The sequence below is a fragment of the Parasteatoda tepidariorum genome, chromosome X2 (genome assembly GCF_043381705.1).
Source record: "Parasteatoda tepidariorum isolate YZ-2023 chromosome X2, CAS_Ptep_4.0, whole genome shotgun sequence".
Classification (NCBI taxonomy): domain Eukaryota; kingdom Metazoa; phylum Arthropoda; class Arachnida; order Araneae; family Theridiidae; genus Parasteatoda; species Parasteatoda tepidariorum.
The window spans coordinates 4,745,923-4,759,873 of record NC_092215.1 but is presented as its reverse complement, the minus strand read 5'-3'; the positions used below and the strand labels follow the sequence as shown (position 1 = coordinate 4,759,873).

Below are 13,951 nucleotides of genomic sequence, written 5' to 3'. Positions count from 1 at the left end.
ACAATCTCGCCAATGAGGGCGCGGACATTAATTTCAGACTTATAGATAGATTTATAATTCTAAATGAAATTATAATTTAAGAAGAGAAATAGTTAACGGAAAATACTTTATTTACTAATCATTAAATAATATATAACGTGAATTAAATAACTGTATTTGCACCATAAATGGAAAGAAGAAAAAACAACTAAGCGCAAAAAACATGATTTATCCGAGTTACGCATAGGTTTACAGTTAGTTTCGAACTTCTAATACGATACAAATTTAACTGAATTTTTGGGACTTTAAAATCAACTATGAATTAATTACAAGTGGCACTAAAACTAATAATAAACTAACTTCAAAAGATCAAAATTCTTTAAACTAATAAAGGAAACCTGCTGCAACATAATTTGAAATATATTTATCATACGGATGGTATTTTCTACATTAGAGATTGCTGCAAGCTCTATACCGCCTATATTCCCGGGTTACTGTTTCCGGCGTATTTTAAAGCCATTTGACTCGCAACGTGATCAAGACTGTAAGCATGCGGTTTCGAATGTAATGAAAACGTGAAATCTATATCAGAAAAAGAATTATTGTGAAACAATTATTACCTTGTTATTTGTTACGGATATACAATCTTCAAAACTAATGTATGCCTAAACAGTGATTTACAATACCACATGCAATAATTAATAAAGGTGTCGCTGTATAATAAGAAAAAAAAAATGAAAAAACCATACGCTTATATCATTTTATTAACGTTAAAATTATAAAGGGAATATAATTTTAACATTAATTGTGAAATAGTAGTGTTAAGTAGTAGTAACATGTGGTTTATAATAAATATGTAAACCTAACATTTGAAAAAAGAATCGTTATAAAACACTTTTTACCTTGTCAATAATATATGCTGATTTTCAAATTTAAACCTGAATTATAATGTATGAACTTAACCTTGCTCCTGGAACAATATGCTAACACTAACGTAAGATGGGTCCCGCAGTGGACTGATCGATAAGACACGGCTCCCAGTAGATCACCGAACTCCTTTTTTAACAATATATCTATAAATATCTAAAGCAAATTTTCACTTCAAACTCACCAGAATTACTTAATAACATTAATATCCTATGAAATACGGCAGATTCGAGCTCAGAAATTACCTAATTTATTTCTTTTATTGGAAACAAAATTATCCGTTTGAAAATATCGCCTCGCAGAATAAGCGGTAATAAGCAGTTGCAAGCTTTCTAACCAGAACTAGAGCAGGTATTGAGCTCTAGTAGAGCTAAAGCAGGTATTGAGCTCTAGATTCTTATTGTTTACATTTATGTAGAGAACACCATCCATAGCAGACATTTCACTTTCTTTTTTAATACATAACTGTTGCTGTTGTCGTATAAGTCATTAAGGCACTGGGAGTGCGATTAGTCTTGTTTACCAGTGGCGCCATCTATAGACATCACATTTAATATTCTGAAAAATAAAGATGATCCATGGAAGTTTTAAGCTTGCACACGAATTTTTTCATAGGGGAGGGAAGGCAACTTAACTAATTTTTCATACAAAAATACACGAAATTTAAAAATTTGGTGTATGCTTTGCATTAATAACTATTCGTGTATATATATATATATATATCACTTTACATTATTTTAAATGACAAAAAAATTATTCTTTGAATGAAATGTGTGAAATGTTTAGTTGAATTTTATTCCTCGATAACTTTTCAAACGATTCCATTTAAATTTTGTATTTTGTCATTTAAAATTAATTACTTTAAAATCATGTGTCAATCGGTATACCTTGCAAATCAAAAATTTTTAAACCGCTATTAAATAATATAATAAAAGTATGATTATTCTTTATGTGTAATTATTTTCGGATAAAGGAGTTTTATATTTATGTGCAATATGCTTAAAATATTTTCGAGATTTAGCGAATTTTGCTAAGAAGTGAATTTATATTTATGAGTCTTTAATTTTGATTGTTCCCCTGCTCGAAATTATTAGGAGCAGAGTACGGCTACCCAGTTTTTTGGCTGTCAATTTGTTTTAAAAAATCCCTCTGCTCTACGTAAGAATACTACGTTAGGTAAGAAAGTATGTTTTCGCATCTAATTTTGTAACTTAAAATATCGAGTTCTCTGTTTAAACAATTTATAGTAGACTTTCGAAGCATTAAAATTGAGTCTTTGAAGGCAAAGAATCCATTCTTAAATCAAAAGTTATTCAGGGAGTTCATTTTTGATTTTGTGCACTGCGCTCACAATACAGGTGTCTGTGATAATGAGGTTATTTTAAATAACATAGTCAGAATTATGAATGCCTGTGTAGTACAAAAGAAAAAGGTTTTGGTTCATATTAAGTTTCTTGATTATTATGAATCTGATAATTAAACCTTTGATTAATATGAATCTAATTAATATGAATCCCTTGATTATTATGAATCTAATTTATATGAATCCTTTGATTAATATGAATCTGATTAACATGAATTCCGTGATTAATATGAATCTGATCAATATGGATCCCTTGATTAATATGAATCCCTTGATTAAAATAATAGCTAATCTGGATATTTTTGTTTTAATGGTTTATGAAATTATTACCGATTCAAAAACAATGGTATTTTAATTCTAATCATAAAGTATTTACTTTTCAGGTATATCTTAAAATAGAAATTTAATATTTTTCATAGGACCTATTTTTGGTAAAAAAGTTTTAAGTCCTAAGGACCAGTTAATTCCAAAGTCTAGCACAATCCTTCTTATTTGCCTTAATTCACTTTTAAACTTTTTTTATCACTTTTAAACGTTTTAATTTTGTTTTCACTTTTATCTAAAATTTCGTGTGATCTACATTTAGATTCAATTGATTTTAACCCATTTTTGGCCAAAATTGCGCAAACGCACCATTTCAATAAATATTTTTCTATTAACACTGTAATGTATATTTTTCACTAATTTTATTTTTCTGCTACTGTCAAGGGTTCTTAAGACACCCAAAAATTAATAGTAATTCAATTGGAGTACACATACCTTCTGTTGAGAAATTTTTAAACTATTTAAGTTTTTCAACTCAAAACGGTTATTTACAAATGAATTTTTTTGAGAAAGTATAATTAATCCTTTTGAGATTTATAAGTATGTTTTTATGATGGATTAAAGTTGTAAGTCAGTAAATAAAAAAAAAATTCATAATGAACAAGCGTTCCACTAAATGGTTTGTTCATTTATTTGGTAAATGGTGCCTATACGCCCCATTATATATCTTGAATAAAATATAATTTTTTATGCACGAATTTTTTGTGTCTTAATGAATGTAATGTAAGCATATTTCAATGAAAATATCACATTTTCTAAAATTTATTTGCATGGCTTAAAATGAGTTAATTACATTGAATGTGGTGTTTGGTAGGATAAGCAAGATGCCCCATTCAATAACAAGAAAACAGTATTTGTTAAATAATCACACAAACTCTTAATGCATACTTTTCCATTTATTTCAAAAACAAATTGTCACAATTTGAGATACATATTTTTTTGTTAATGTATTTTTTATTGCTCCTTAAAAACTCTTCTTAAATTTATAATATTTAACGAACTTTTAAATTTTAAATATTTGTCTGTTATATAATTCTGAAAATATTGTCCAAATGTGGCTATGTAGTTATTTTATTTGCGTTGTAGGATATTCCGGGCAAATGTATGGCAGGCAATGGCACTTGATCTTTAAAAAACACATCATTGAAGGATATATTGAGCAAATGTATGTCAAACTCTTTTAAAGAAATTTATTTTTAATTGCAGGGGTGCTACGCTTGCGCCATTTGCGACAAACTGAGACAAAACGGCATAACTGCACCATTTTGCGACATTCAGCTCAGTTTCTGCCAAAGCTGCGCCCTTCTGAGACAAAACGTCCAAAATTTGACAAACCTGAATTCAGTTTCAAATATTAATCCGCATCGCCGTGAGTCACAGGAAAGCATTTTGCTGTTCACGCCTCCTAAATACGTCATTTAAATGTCAGAAATTCCGTTTGGCAAATCAGCTATTGGAATGCATATAGAATATGCGTTTCGTGCTTACAATTGGATTATGTACAGCAGTGAGTAGCAATCAGTATCGTATGCACGTGATCTTGTAAAAAAAGAGGGTATTCTTCCCTTATACTATTGGTTATTATCTTGCTTTTTTTTTCTTAGGAAACTGTACAGTGCACAGGGATGAAAGACTTCCGCGAAAAAGCGGAAATCCGCTTTTTTCTCCCAATTTTTAAAATTTCCGACCATGTTCCAAAAACTAAAATTTTTAGGGAGTCCAATTGGAGAAACCCAAGCCGCCGGAACGATAGTCGGACTACCGCGACTTCCGCTATAGAGTGGAAAGGAGTCTAAGCGTTTCGTTTCGACAGCCGAGATTTGATTTTTTTGTTTTTGTTTGGCTGATTTTCGGAATTAGGAGCTGGGCTGGAATATGCTAAAATCGCGATTTTTAATCTGACGATTTTAATATCAATCATCGATTTTCGTATTTAACTGATTTAAAACTTACGAGTTGCGATTTTTTTTACGCTATTTAAAAATCGTACTAGCAATTCCTATTCACTCAATTTAAAAATTCAATATCGCGATCTGTATTCTCGAGAGTTTAAAATCCAACGTCGCGATTCGTATTCACGCATTTTTAAATCCAATATTGCGATTCGTTATCACGCAGTTGTAATATCAGATCTCGTTTTTCGTATTTGTACGCTTTTAAAAAATTATTCATTGCGATTCGTATCCACGTGATTTAAAAATTATGCATCGTGATTCTTATCTACGCGATTTAAAAATTCAATATCGCTATTTGTATTTTCGCGTTTTTAAAATCCAACAGCGCAATTCTTATTCACGTAATTTTAAAATTCAAGATCGTGATTCATATTCACGCGATTTTAAAATCCAACATCGTGATTTGTGTTTTTAAAATCCAGCAGCGCGATTCATGTTTACATGATTTTATAATCCAAAATCTCGATTCAAATTCACGCAATTTTAAAATCTAACCACACGATTCATATTCACGCGATTTTGAAATCCAATATCGCGATTCATATTCACGCGATTTTTAAAACCCAATATCGCAATTCATATTCACGCGATTTTAAAATCCAGTATCACGATTCTAGAAAGAAGTAGAATTAAGTTTTTTCTTGAATTAGTTACTGTAAAGGTGTGATATATTTTTCTACAGTTGTTGCATTTAAACAATTACCAAGTGCACTCATAATTACATTTCATGATTGTGTATTTAGCTATATAAATTAAAAGAACTAACTGATCTTGTGAATGCAAGAAAGTACAATCTACTAGTCAATGCCAATTAACTAAAAAAGTTTACTTTTATACTTAATAAAGGATCCAAGTCATTTTAGAAAGAAAAGTATATTTATATGTGTCTTTTTAAATTGTTTATAATAGTTTTTATATATTTCTGTTTTGATATAAAAATTTATATATGCTAATTTTTGGCTATTAAGTGCTCCCTAAAATTTTCTTGAAAAATTCCTACCTAAAATATTTCAAAATTTCACTGCACCTCCTGAATTCTATCAAAGAGTGGTTTTTTTGTGTGTTATTTACATTTTCGTAAACTCTCATTATTTAATTACTGAATTTCTCTTTTAATTATTGAAATCTGTAGACCTTCCATTGTAACTGAATAGTTATATATTTTGAGATGAAATTTGAGCTCAAAATAAAATGGGCATTTTCCCTTTTGAATTACCAAAACTAAATAGATATTTCTTTTTAGAGAGGTTACACCATTATATTTTAAAAAATAAGAAAGTTAAAATTTACTTTGTAAAATTCTGGAACAGATACTATTCATTGGCATAAATGATAAATGCAATGTATATGAAAACAACAGAGTCCACCATATGCAGGTTTTTTAAAATCCTAGCAATAGTGAACGTATGTATAATTGTAGTACTCCTAGTATGCTATTAATGGTTTTATGGATCCTGAAAATTATCTTTATATTGTTATCAAACTGATTAATAGTCATTTTAGCTGAGATAAACTGAGTCAAGAAATAATTTTAGCTGAGACAAACTGAGCCAAAAAGAGATTTTAACTGAGACGAAATGCAATTTCTGGTGAGACAATTTGATATTTTGCGAGTAGCACCCCTGTAATTGTCTAAAGAAGGGGGGCACAGCATGCGGCCCGTCAATCCTCGATGTGTCCCCCGCGGCTGCAACCTGAACAAAATGAAAAGAAGTAAATAATTCAATTTTAAAAAATAAATAAAAAAATTTCGGAAATTTTGAATTGTTAGTTAATTGGAAAGTTAGTTTTGAATTGTTAGAATAAAGTTTTTGATGTACCCTATCTCTACCAATTTAGTTTTTCGATCGCTTTTTTTCGATGTTTAATGCTGCGGATTTACTCATAGTTTTAAGACATAATATTTATAGTTATCCAAATATTTTTAATACGACATTATTATTGACACTTTTCGTGTGTCTTCGTCCTAAATCAATTGAATTTTCGGTAGTCATTGCCACTCGTTTTCACGTAGTTTCTGATATCGCGATTTTTTTATGAAATCGAAATATCTCTTAACGTTTCGAAAGTTATGAAACTCTTTATATGCAAAAACTTCATCGCAACTCTAAATGACTTTTGATACTTTTTTCGGAAGTTATTGCTTCGCATTTTTAAAATTTCGTTATTTTCAGCACGATATTATTATGAATCGCGAGTAAGGAATAGCTCATTTAGATAACCATTTTTTAACTCGCTTTATTTATGCCTATTGCATCGTAAATATGAAGGGATTTTAATAGTTTTTTTCGGTAGTTATTACTATGCTTTTCCCCACCGTTTAAAAAATCTTGATATTTTTATTACTATAGTTTCACGACACGCGAGTTTTGCATCGCGTATTAAAATTATCACTTACGTGCTCTGAGTCAATTTCAACACAAATATAAGTATTTTTTCAAACGCTTATTTTTATAGCAGTCGCAATTTAAAAGTCACTCATCATAATTCGTATTCACGATCTAAAAATCGCATTTCGTATAAACAAAACGTGATTTAAAAATCATCCATCACGATTCATATTCATGAGATATAAAAATCACAAATCGTGATTCGTATTTTGGCGTTTAAGAAATCATACGTTGCTATTTTTCTCGCTATTCAAAAATCCTACTTCGTGATCCATATTCACGTTCATTCAAAACACATATCGCGATTCATATTCATTCTTTTTAAAAATCATACGCTGTGAGTCGGCTGCTCAATGTCTATTCAGTCATCGAAAGAATTATACAGAATGTTTCTGAGCTGCATTTAAATATGTCTGCGAGACTGTATACCAAGCAGTTCAGGATTAACAGTTGAAGTTGTTATAAATTAAAACACAATAAAGTTTCTTTTCAAAAAAAAGAAAAAAAAAAACATTTTGCCAATGGGTAACCTGTGATTGCAGCAAGGGATCACAATTTTCTTCATTTTGCAGTGAATCGTAATATATTTTTCTCTATTATTATCTAACCTCCTCATGTTGGAACAACAAAACTTTTTGTTAAATATGGTCAAAAATATGTCTTATCCCATTAACCGACCAAACAACCACGTGTTTTAATTTCCTCAGAACATTAACTGCTAGTGTGAGGAATCGTCAGCCTGACAAAAATTTTTGTTATCGCAAATGCCAAAAATGTTACGACCAAAAACATCCTGTATCCAGCTTCTGATAAATTGATTAATTTGGTTAACTAGTAGTTTTTATTAGAAATTATGCGTTATCCTTGCCGTTCATTTAACATTTTAAATTATGCGTTATCCTTGCCGTTCACAATTTTTTTTTCGTTTCTGGAACCCTTAGTAATCAAACTTCCCTCTGTGGAACCCCGATTTCATAAATTAAGTTCATTAGGTGAATATACAAACAATTATTAAAAATCACTAATATGAAAGACTGCTAATTAACAAAAACTACTAAAAGACAATTATAAATTTATTAACCAATAAAGTGCTATTTTATTTTCAAAATATTTAATTGGAGTAATGACATTTTTTCGTATCTTAAATTAGGTTTGATATCCGACAGTTGAAATCGCAAGTAGAATCTAATCTAGATATGGATTTGTTTCATAAACTAAAAGTGATGAAATAAGCCGTTGAAATGAAAACTGAAAAGAACTTAAGTTTAAATTAGTTGTTCAGGAAGCACATTTCTTTACTAACGATTTTAGTTTTGATTTGAAGATCACAATGGGAAAGACTAATGCACATTTGTATAAATCCTATCACTAAGTTATTCGCATTTATTTTTTCAAAAGCAAGTGCCTTTTCTTTTGTCACTTTACTTTAAATAATATAGTAAAGACATCCGAAATATTAATTAAATAATGATTTAATCATTGCACCTAAATATATTTGTAGGTTTCAAAAATGTTATAAAGTTCTAAGTCTCGGTGCTCCTTTAAATCTTCCATGGAACCATAAGTTTCTGCGGAGAACCATTTCGGAAACCGCTACTTTAGCCATTAAAGAAAATAGTGATCATTCCAAAATTTTTCCTCGATCAGCATACAGACATAAGTTACAGCTTGGCCAAAGAATACCTAACAAAATAGAGCGAAATTTTAATCTACATAGTGCGTAGCGTTTTTAAAAAGTGCTTGATTTCGATTTTCGTTTTAAAAACCCTTAAAGGTGCTTCATTGAATGGGTGTTTTTAAAAAGTGCTTAATTTCCCCTCTTCGCAATCAATTTTTTTCTTTACCATGTCGATTTTCGCCACGTATTGTGCAAAAGCGTAGTTTTCACATTGTTCTATTCAACCTTATCGAAAGTCATTCTAACACAATGCATTTTGGCTTTCCGTCGGTCCGTAGCGTATGAATGCGCCAATCCTTTTACATGTTTGATGAAATACTTGTGGGTCCTTATGTACTTCTACTGGGTTGGGTTCGGTGAGATTCTTGCACTCTCATGTGCGACTCTGCTGCAATTTGCAAGATATTCTCAATTTCAGGCTTCATTTTCCACTTCTGAAATCGAACCGAAAAATCTCTCGATCATTTTATGATGGCTAATGTAATCAAGAGAAAAGTTCTCTATCAGAAACAAGTTATTTTATCATGATTATGAAAAGTCTTTGGTAACTAGTTTGCATTTTGTTAATGTTTTTAGTGCTTAAAAAGTACTTAAAATGCGCTTATTTTTTGTTGAAATATTTGGCTGCGCACCCTGATCTAATGAACAAGAGAACAAATCACACAAACCATACAAACCTGTTGGTCAGCCTGTCTTTACCTGTTTAATAGTAAATCGCGTGCATGTATAGTGAGGGAAAGAAAAAGCAACACTTAAGTTTAATGATTTTTAATTCATTTTTATTGTTCAGTGTATATTTTAAAGAAATAATCAAGCAAGTCTTACAAAAACGCATTAAAAACTTATGCTCCCTCTTCTGTATTACTCACGTGTTTCTCTTTGTTCCAGTAGTCTTTTGCACCATGCACATAGTCGTTATTTTAATTAAAAGTTTTATGAACATGTTAATAAATTTTCATTTAAATTTGTCATTTGAAATGTGATCAATTAACCCTGCAATCAAGCATGCAGGTCACAAGAAATGAAGCAACATACCTAGGTAGAGGCTGAAACTAGACTTTTTGCTAATTAATTAAAATTTTTAACATCAGTGTCAGGTCACCTAAAGTATTGCACTAAGTATAGAAGTTTAGACATTAACGATTTACCTAAGTGTTTTTTAATTTTGTGTTAAAAAGCAAATTGTTTTGTGTACTTATACTGAAACTTATAATGTTTTTCAGTACTTGGAACCTTGAGTAACACATTAAAGTACTTAGTTAAAGATTGTGATCCAAACAGTGGGGAACCAGATGATGAAGAAGGCTATGAAGATGAATATGTAGTGAGTATTCTCACTTTTCTCAAAATGATGGCTCAAGGAATTCTATTACAATTGTGTATATTCCTTTTCATTGCAATGATTGTGTGTATAAGTGTTTCTATGTGAGTGTCTGAACTAACAATGTATATCTATGCACATAAGTTTAAAATGTAGAGAAAATATGGAAAATACTAAAGATTAATGAAAAGAGAAGAAAAAATATTAGAATAAATTTAAAAAATTTTTTTTAAAATCTAAATTCTAAAGGTATGAATTGGTTAAGAGTCTTTTTAATATTGGATAAGCATTTTGATTCTGAAATTCACCCCTGATTAATTCGAAGGATTATGAAACAATTATAGTAAAAAAGATGTGAGCAATAGCAAATATGAGAATTAATTTTCAAGCAATTAATAATTTTAACTTAAACAATTTAAATAATTAAAATAACAGCATACCGAAAACTGCTTTTGTAATATATTAAAATTTTGAATTAAATAATAGTATATTTAAATTTTGAAGTGTAATTAACTTTAAAAAATAAATTACATTGAATTGTGGGAACACTTTTACAATGAGTGTACTACAAAAAAATTTTTAAATCAAATAATCCCCCCCCCCAAAAAAAAAAATTATAAAGATGCAGATGATTCAAGTGTAGAAAAAAAACTTCTTTCAAACTTTAGTATTTTTTGAAATCTAATAAATTAAAAATGCTTTTTCGTTTTGGCAGCACTTAAGAAGGCATCAGGCTTAAATTTGACACTAATCACTTAAATGGTAGTCATGTGTTTTTTTAAATTTGTTTCTCCTTTGCTGCTAGGACTGAATATAATTATAAATCTATTCTCCAGATTGTGATATTTTTAAAGATAGTTCTAAGTGTTAATGAAGTTTTTATTGTATATAGATTATTATATTTGAATTATAAATTTTTAAATTATAATTTTCCATTAACTGTACAAAAAATAATTTACTGGCAGTAAACATATTTCAATTTTACCCATTTACTTTTTGGTTCTTTAAATACAAGTGCTATTAAAACTCATTAAATATATATTTAGTGTATTATGATGAAGTGTTTGTTCTGCCCAGGGTAATTTTTTAAATTTTTTTTCATTAAAAAAATCTGATATAAACTACTTTACACTTCACCAGATATGTAATCGACAGTCTTTAAAATCCAGTAAAATGTTGAGCTATGATTGAATTACATGCCAAATGAAACCAGTAATGAATTTTTTAAGTTTAAGCAATGTCCTTGTATTTGGTATCATTTTAAAGAAAATTTGTTTTAATTTATGAATTCAGAAGTTATTTTTTGGATTTATACATGATAATAGTAAAATTTATCATAAATAGAGAGCATTCATAAGTTTGACTTATTCTATTAAAAAAACTGTCGATTTTAAAGAAGAATAAGTTATTAAAAATATTACGATTTTACAGATATAGTTTGATTTATATTGTAAAATAAATTGTTCCTGATACTAATTATGAAGTGATTTCTGTCAGCAAAAAAAATTCTTGTTTTTTAAGTCAAAAACTATCTCAAATATTTATTTGCCCCTTTGTTACAATTTTTTTTAAAGTTTATTTTATTCATTACCACCTTTACCTTTAACTTAGCCTTTTAACTTAATAACTGGTTTTTACAATAAAATCTATTTTAACACTGTCTGGTAAAGTAAAAAATTTCAAATATAACAACAAAGATGTAGCATAGGTTCACTTGTCAGATATTATTGCAGTGCTGCCAACTCCAACTTTAAATAACCGCAGAGTCACTTTTGATATTTCCCTTCAACTTTTTGCCAAATTTTGTACATTTACTGCACATGTACTCTGTTACATTTCACACCCTCTCTGTTACGATGCATGATTTGGATTCAAAAAGAAATGTGTTTGCAATTTTAAAAGTCTTATAATAATTTATTTTGCCTTGAAATGTGATAATTTTTTTAAAAAAAATTACAGATAATGTTTAGGATGGTACAAATCACAGAATTTAGCAGAAATAACAGTGCATGTCAAACATCGCATCCTAACGTAAGCATATCCTAGTCGAATTTTTTTTTCAAAAATATTGAATAATTTTTTTTAGAAAAAAATACTTTTGTGATTTCCCTTCTGTTGCGCTTGGAATTCAACTGTGACGAAATTCACTGATTTTAATTATTTAGTGATTTGTTTGTTATGATTATTACACCTGGCGCGTAGCGTTTTTAAAAAGGGATTAAAGGTACTTATTTTAGACTTCTTTTTTTTAAAAGCCCTTAAAGGTGCTTTTTTCATTGGATGTTTTTAAAAGGTGCTTAATTTTCCCTTTTCGAAAATGTGATTTTTTTATTTTTTTTTTATTGTGTCAATTGTCATACTAAATGATAAAAAAAAGCATATTTTTTGCAATTTTCTCTGAAATATTTATCAGAAACTAGCTATTTTATTATGATTATATAAATTTTTAAAATGTTTTTGAATTTTGTTGCTTTTATGCTCATAAATTAAAAACTGTAAACGATAGAAAAAAATAATTTTTATTACTGCACAGATCTTAATTATGATATATATATATATATTTTTTTTTTGGAAAGTGAGTAAAAATATTTTTAAGGGTATATTTCACATAGTTCTATTCAACGTTTTCACAATTTATACAACCACAATCTATTTCGGCATACCATCGGTCCATAGCGAATAAAAGCACCAATTATTTTACATGATAAATGAAATGCTGGGAGTCCGCATGTGCAACTCTGCTGCATTTTGCAAGATATTCTCAATTTCAGACCCTCCCCCTTCGATATCAAACCAAAAAATCTCTTGATCATTTTATAAAGGCTAATACAATCTAGAAAAGAGTTCTTTTTCGTAAACTAGTTACTTTAGCATGATCATGTAAAGTCTTTAAAAATTATTTTGCATTTTGTTAATGTACATAGATCTTAAAAATATTTTTTGCATGCTTAAAGTACTTAAAAGGTGCTTATTTTTTGTTGAAAGATTTGGCTACGCCTCCTGTTGTGCTTCGTTTAAAAATTTTCGTTTCAAATAATAACTATTTTAGCTATTTCATTGTTTTTGAATAATATTAAGAATTGTTAATCAGCGTTGCCACTCCACAGGAAAAATACAGGGGATTTAAAAAAGTCAGCTAAAATGACAGGGAAAATGCGGGAAAATTTGTATTTTTCCTTACAAACCGAGAATTTTATTTCCTTTTAAAAAATTCAGTCCTCTCAAACGCAATCTATGGGATATTTAAAGATGATAGTTCAGCTATATTATATTATTTCTTTTTCTATATCATTATCTGTTTTATGTTGAGCTTAATTCTCCCAAGTTTTTTTAGCAACTAAAACTATCATCTTCATCCTAATATAGTTCACAGTGAATGTGTGTATCCTCTTAATATAGTGTTCATAATATGAACAGGGGAAACATAGGGATTTTTTTACAGATATCAGTGGCAACCTTGTTAATACTTTTTATCAGATAATTTTGCTTGTAAATTAAAAAAAAGAAAGAAAAAAAGCTTATATAAATTGAACAAAAATCCAATAAAATCAAATAAATAAGAAAAAATTTTGATTTTATTTTTAATTGCCAACCAATACTTAATGAACAATTTGACATAAATTTTGTGTATGAAAAAATATCTTTGTCTCTGCAGCTTGAGGAATAGTGTTGAGCGACCACATTCAAAAAGTATTAAAAACAAACTTTAGCGCTGCCTAGGAAGAGGTCACTGCTATGAACGAACTGGAAGACACTTATGACTTTAATCTCAAAAAACTGGAAGGTAAGCTTAAATATCTTCTCATAGGAAAATTTCCTGTCAATTCCTTACTAGTCATGGTGCTTAGGGCTTAAAGATGCTTAATTACGTTTTTAAAAGCCCTTAAAGGTTTTTTTTTTTTTTTTTTTTTTTTTGATTTTNTACCGGGCAAATGTATGGCTGGCAATGGTACTTGATCTTTAGAAAACACATCATTGAAGGATATATTGAGAAAATGTATGTCAAACTCTTTT

The 13,951-nt window shown here is 29.0% G+C and overlaps 1 long non-coding RNA gene across 2 annotated transcripts in view; it reads left to right on the top strand.

Moving 5' to 3' along the window:
- Positions 1–13,716, top strand: part of LOC139427283 (uncharacterized) — a 46,666-nt gene extending 32,950 nt beyond the window's left edge. Inside the window, exons 3-4 of one of the 2 annotated variants that reach the window (XR_011638399.1) lie at positions 9,840–9,940; positions 13,593–13,716. This is a non-coding gene — a long non-coding RNA (uncharacterized lncRNA). Of the gene's footprint in view, positions 1–9,839; positions 9,941–11,896; positions 11,956–13,592 lie in introns of those variants that run through there. The other variant, XR_011638400.1, reaches the window with a different exon arrangement.
- Positions 13,717–13,951: the final 235 nt, after the last annotated feature.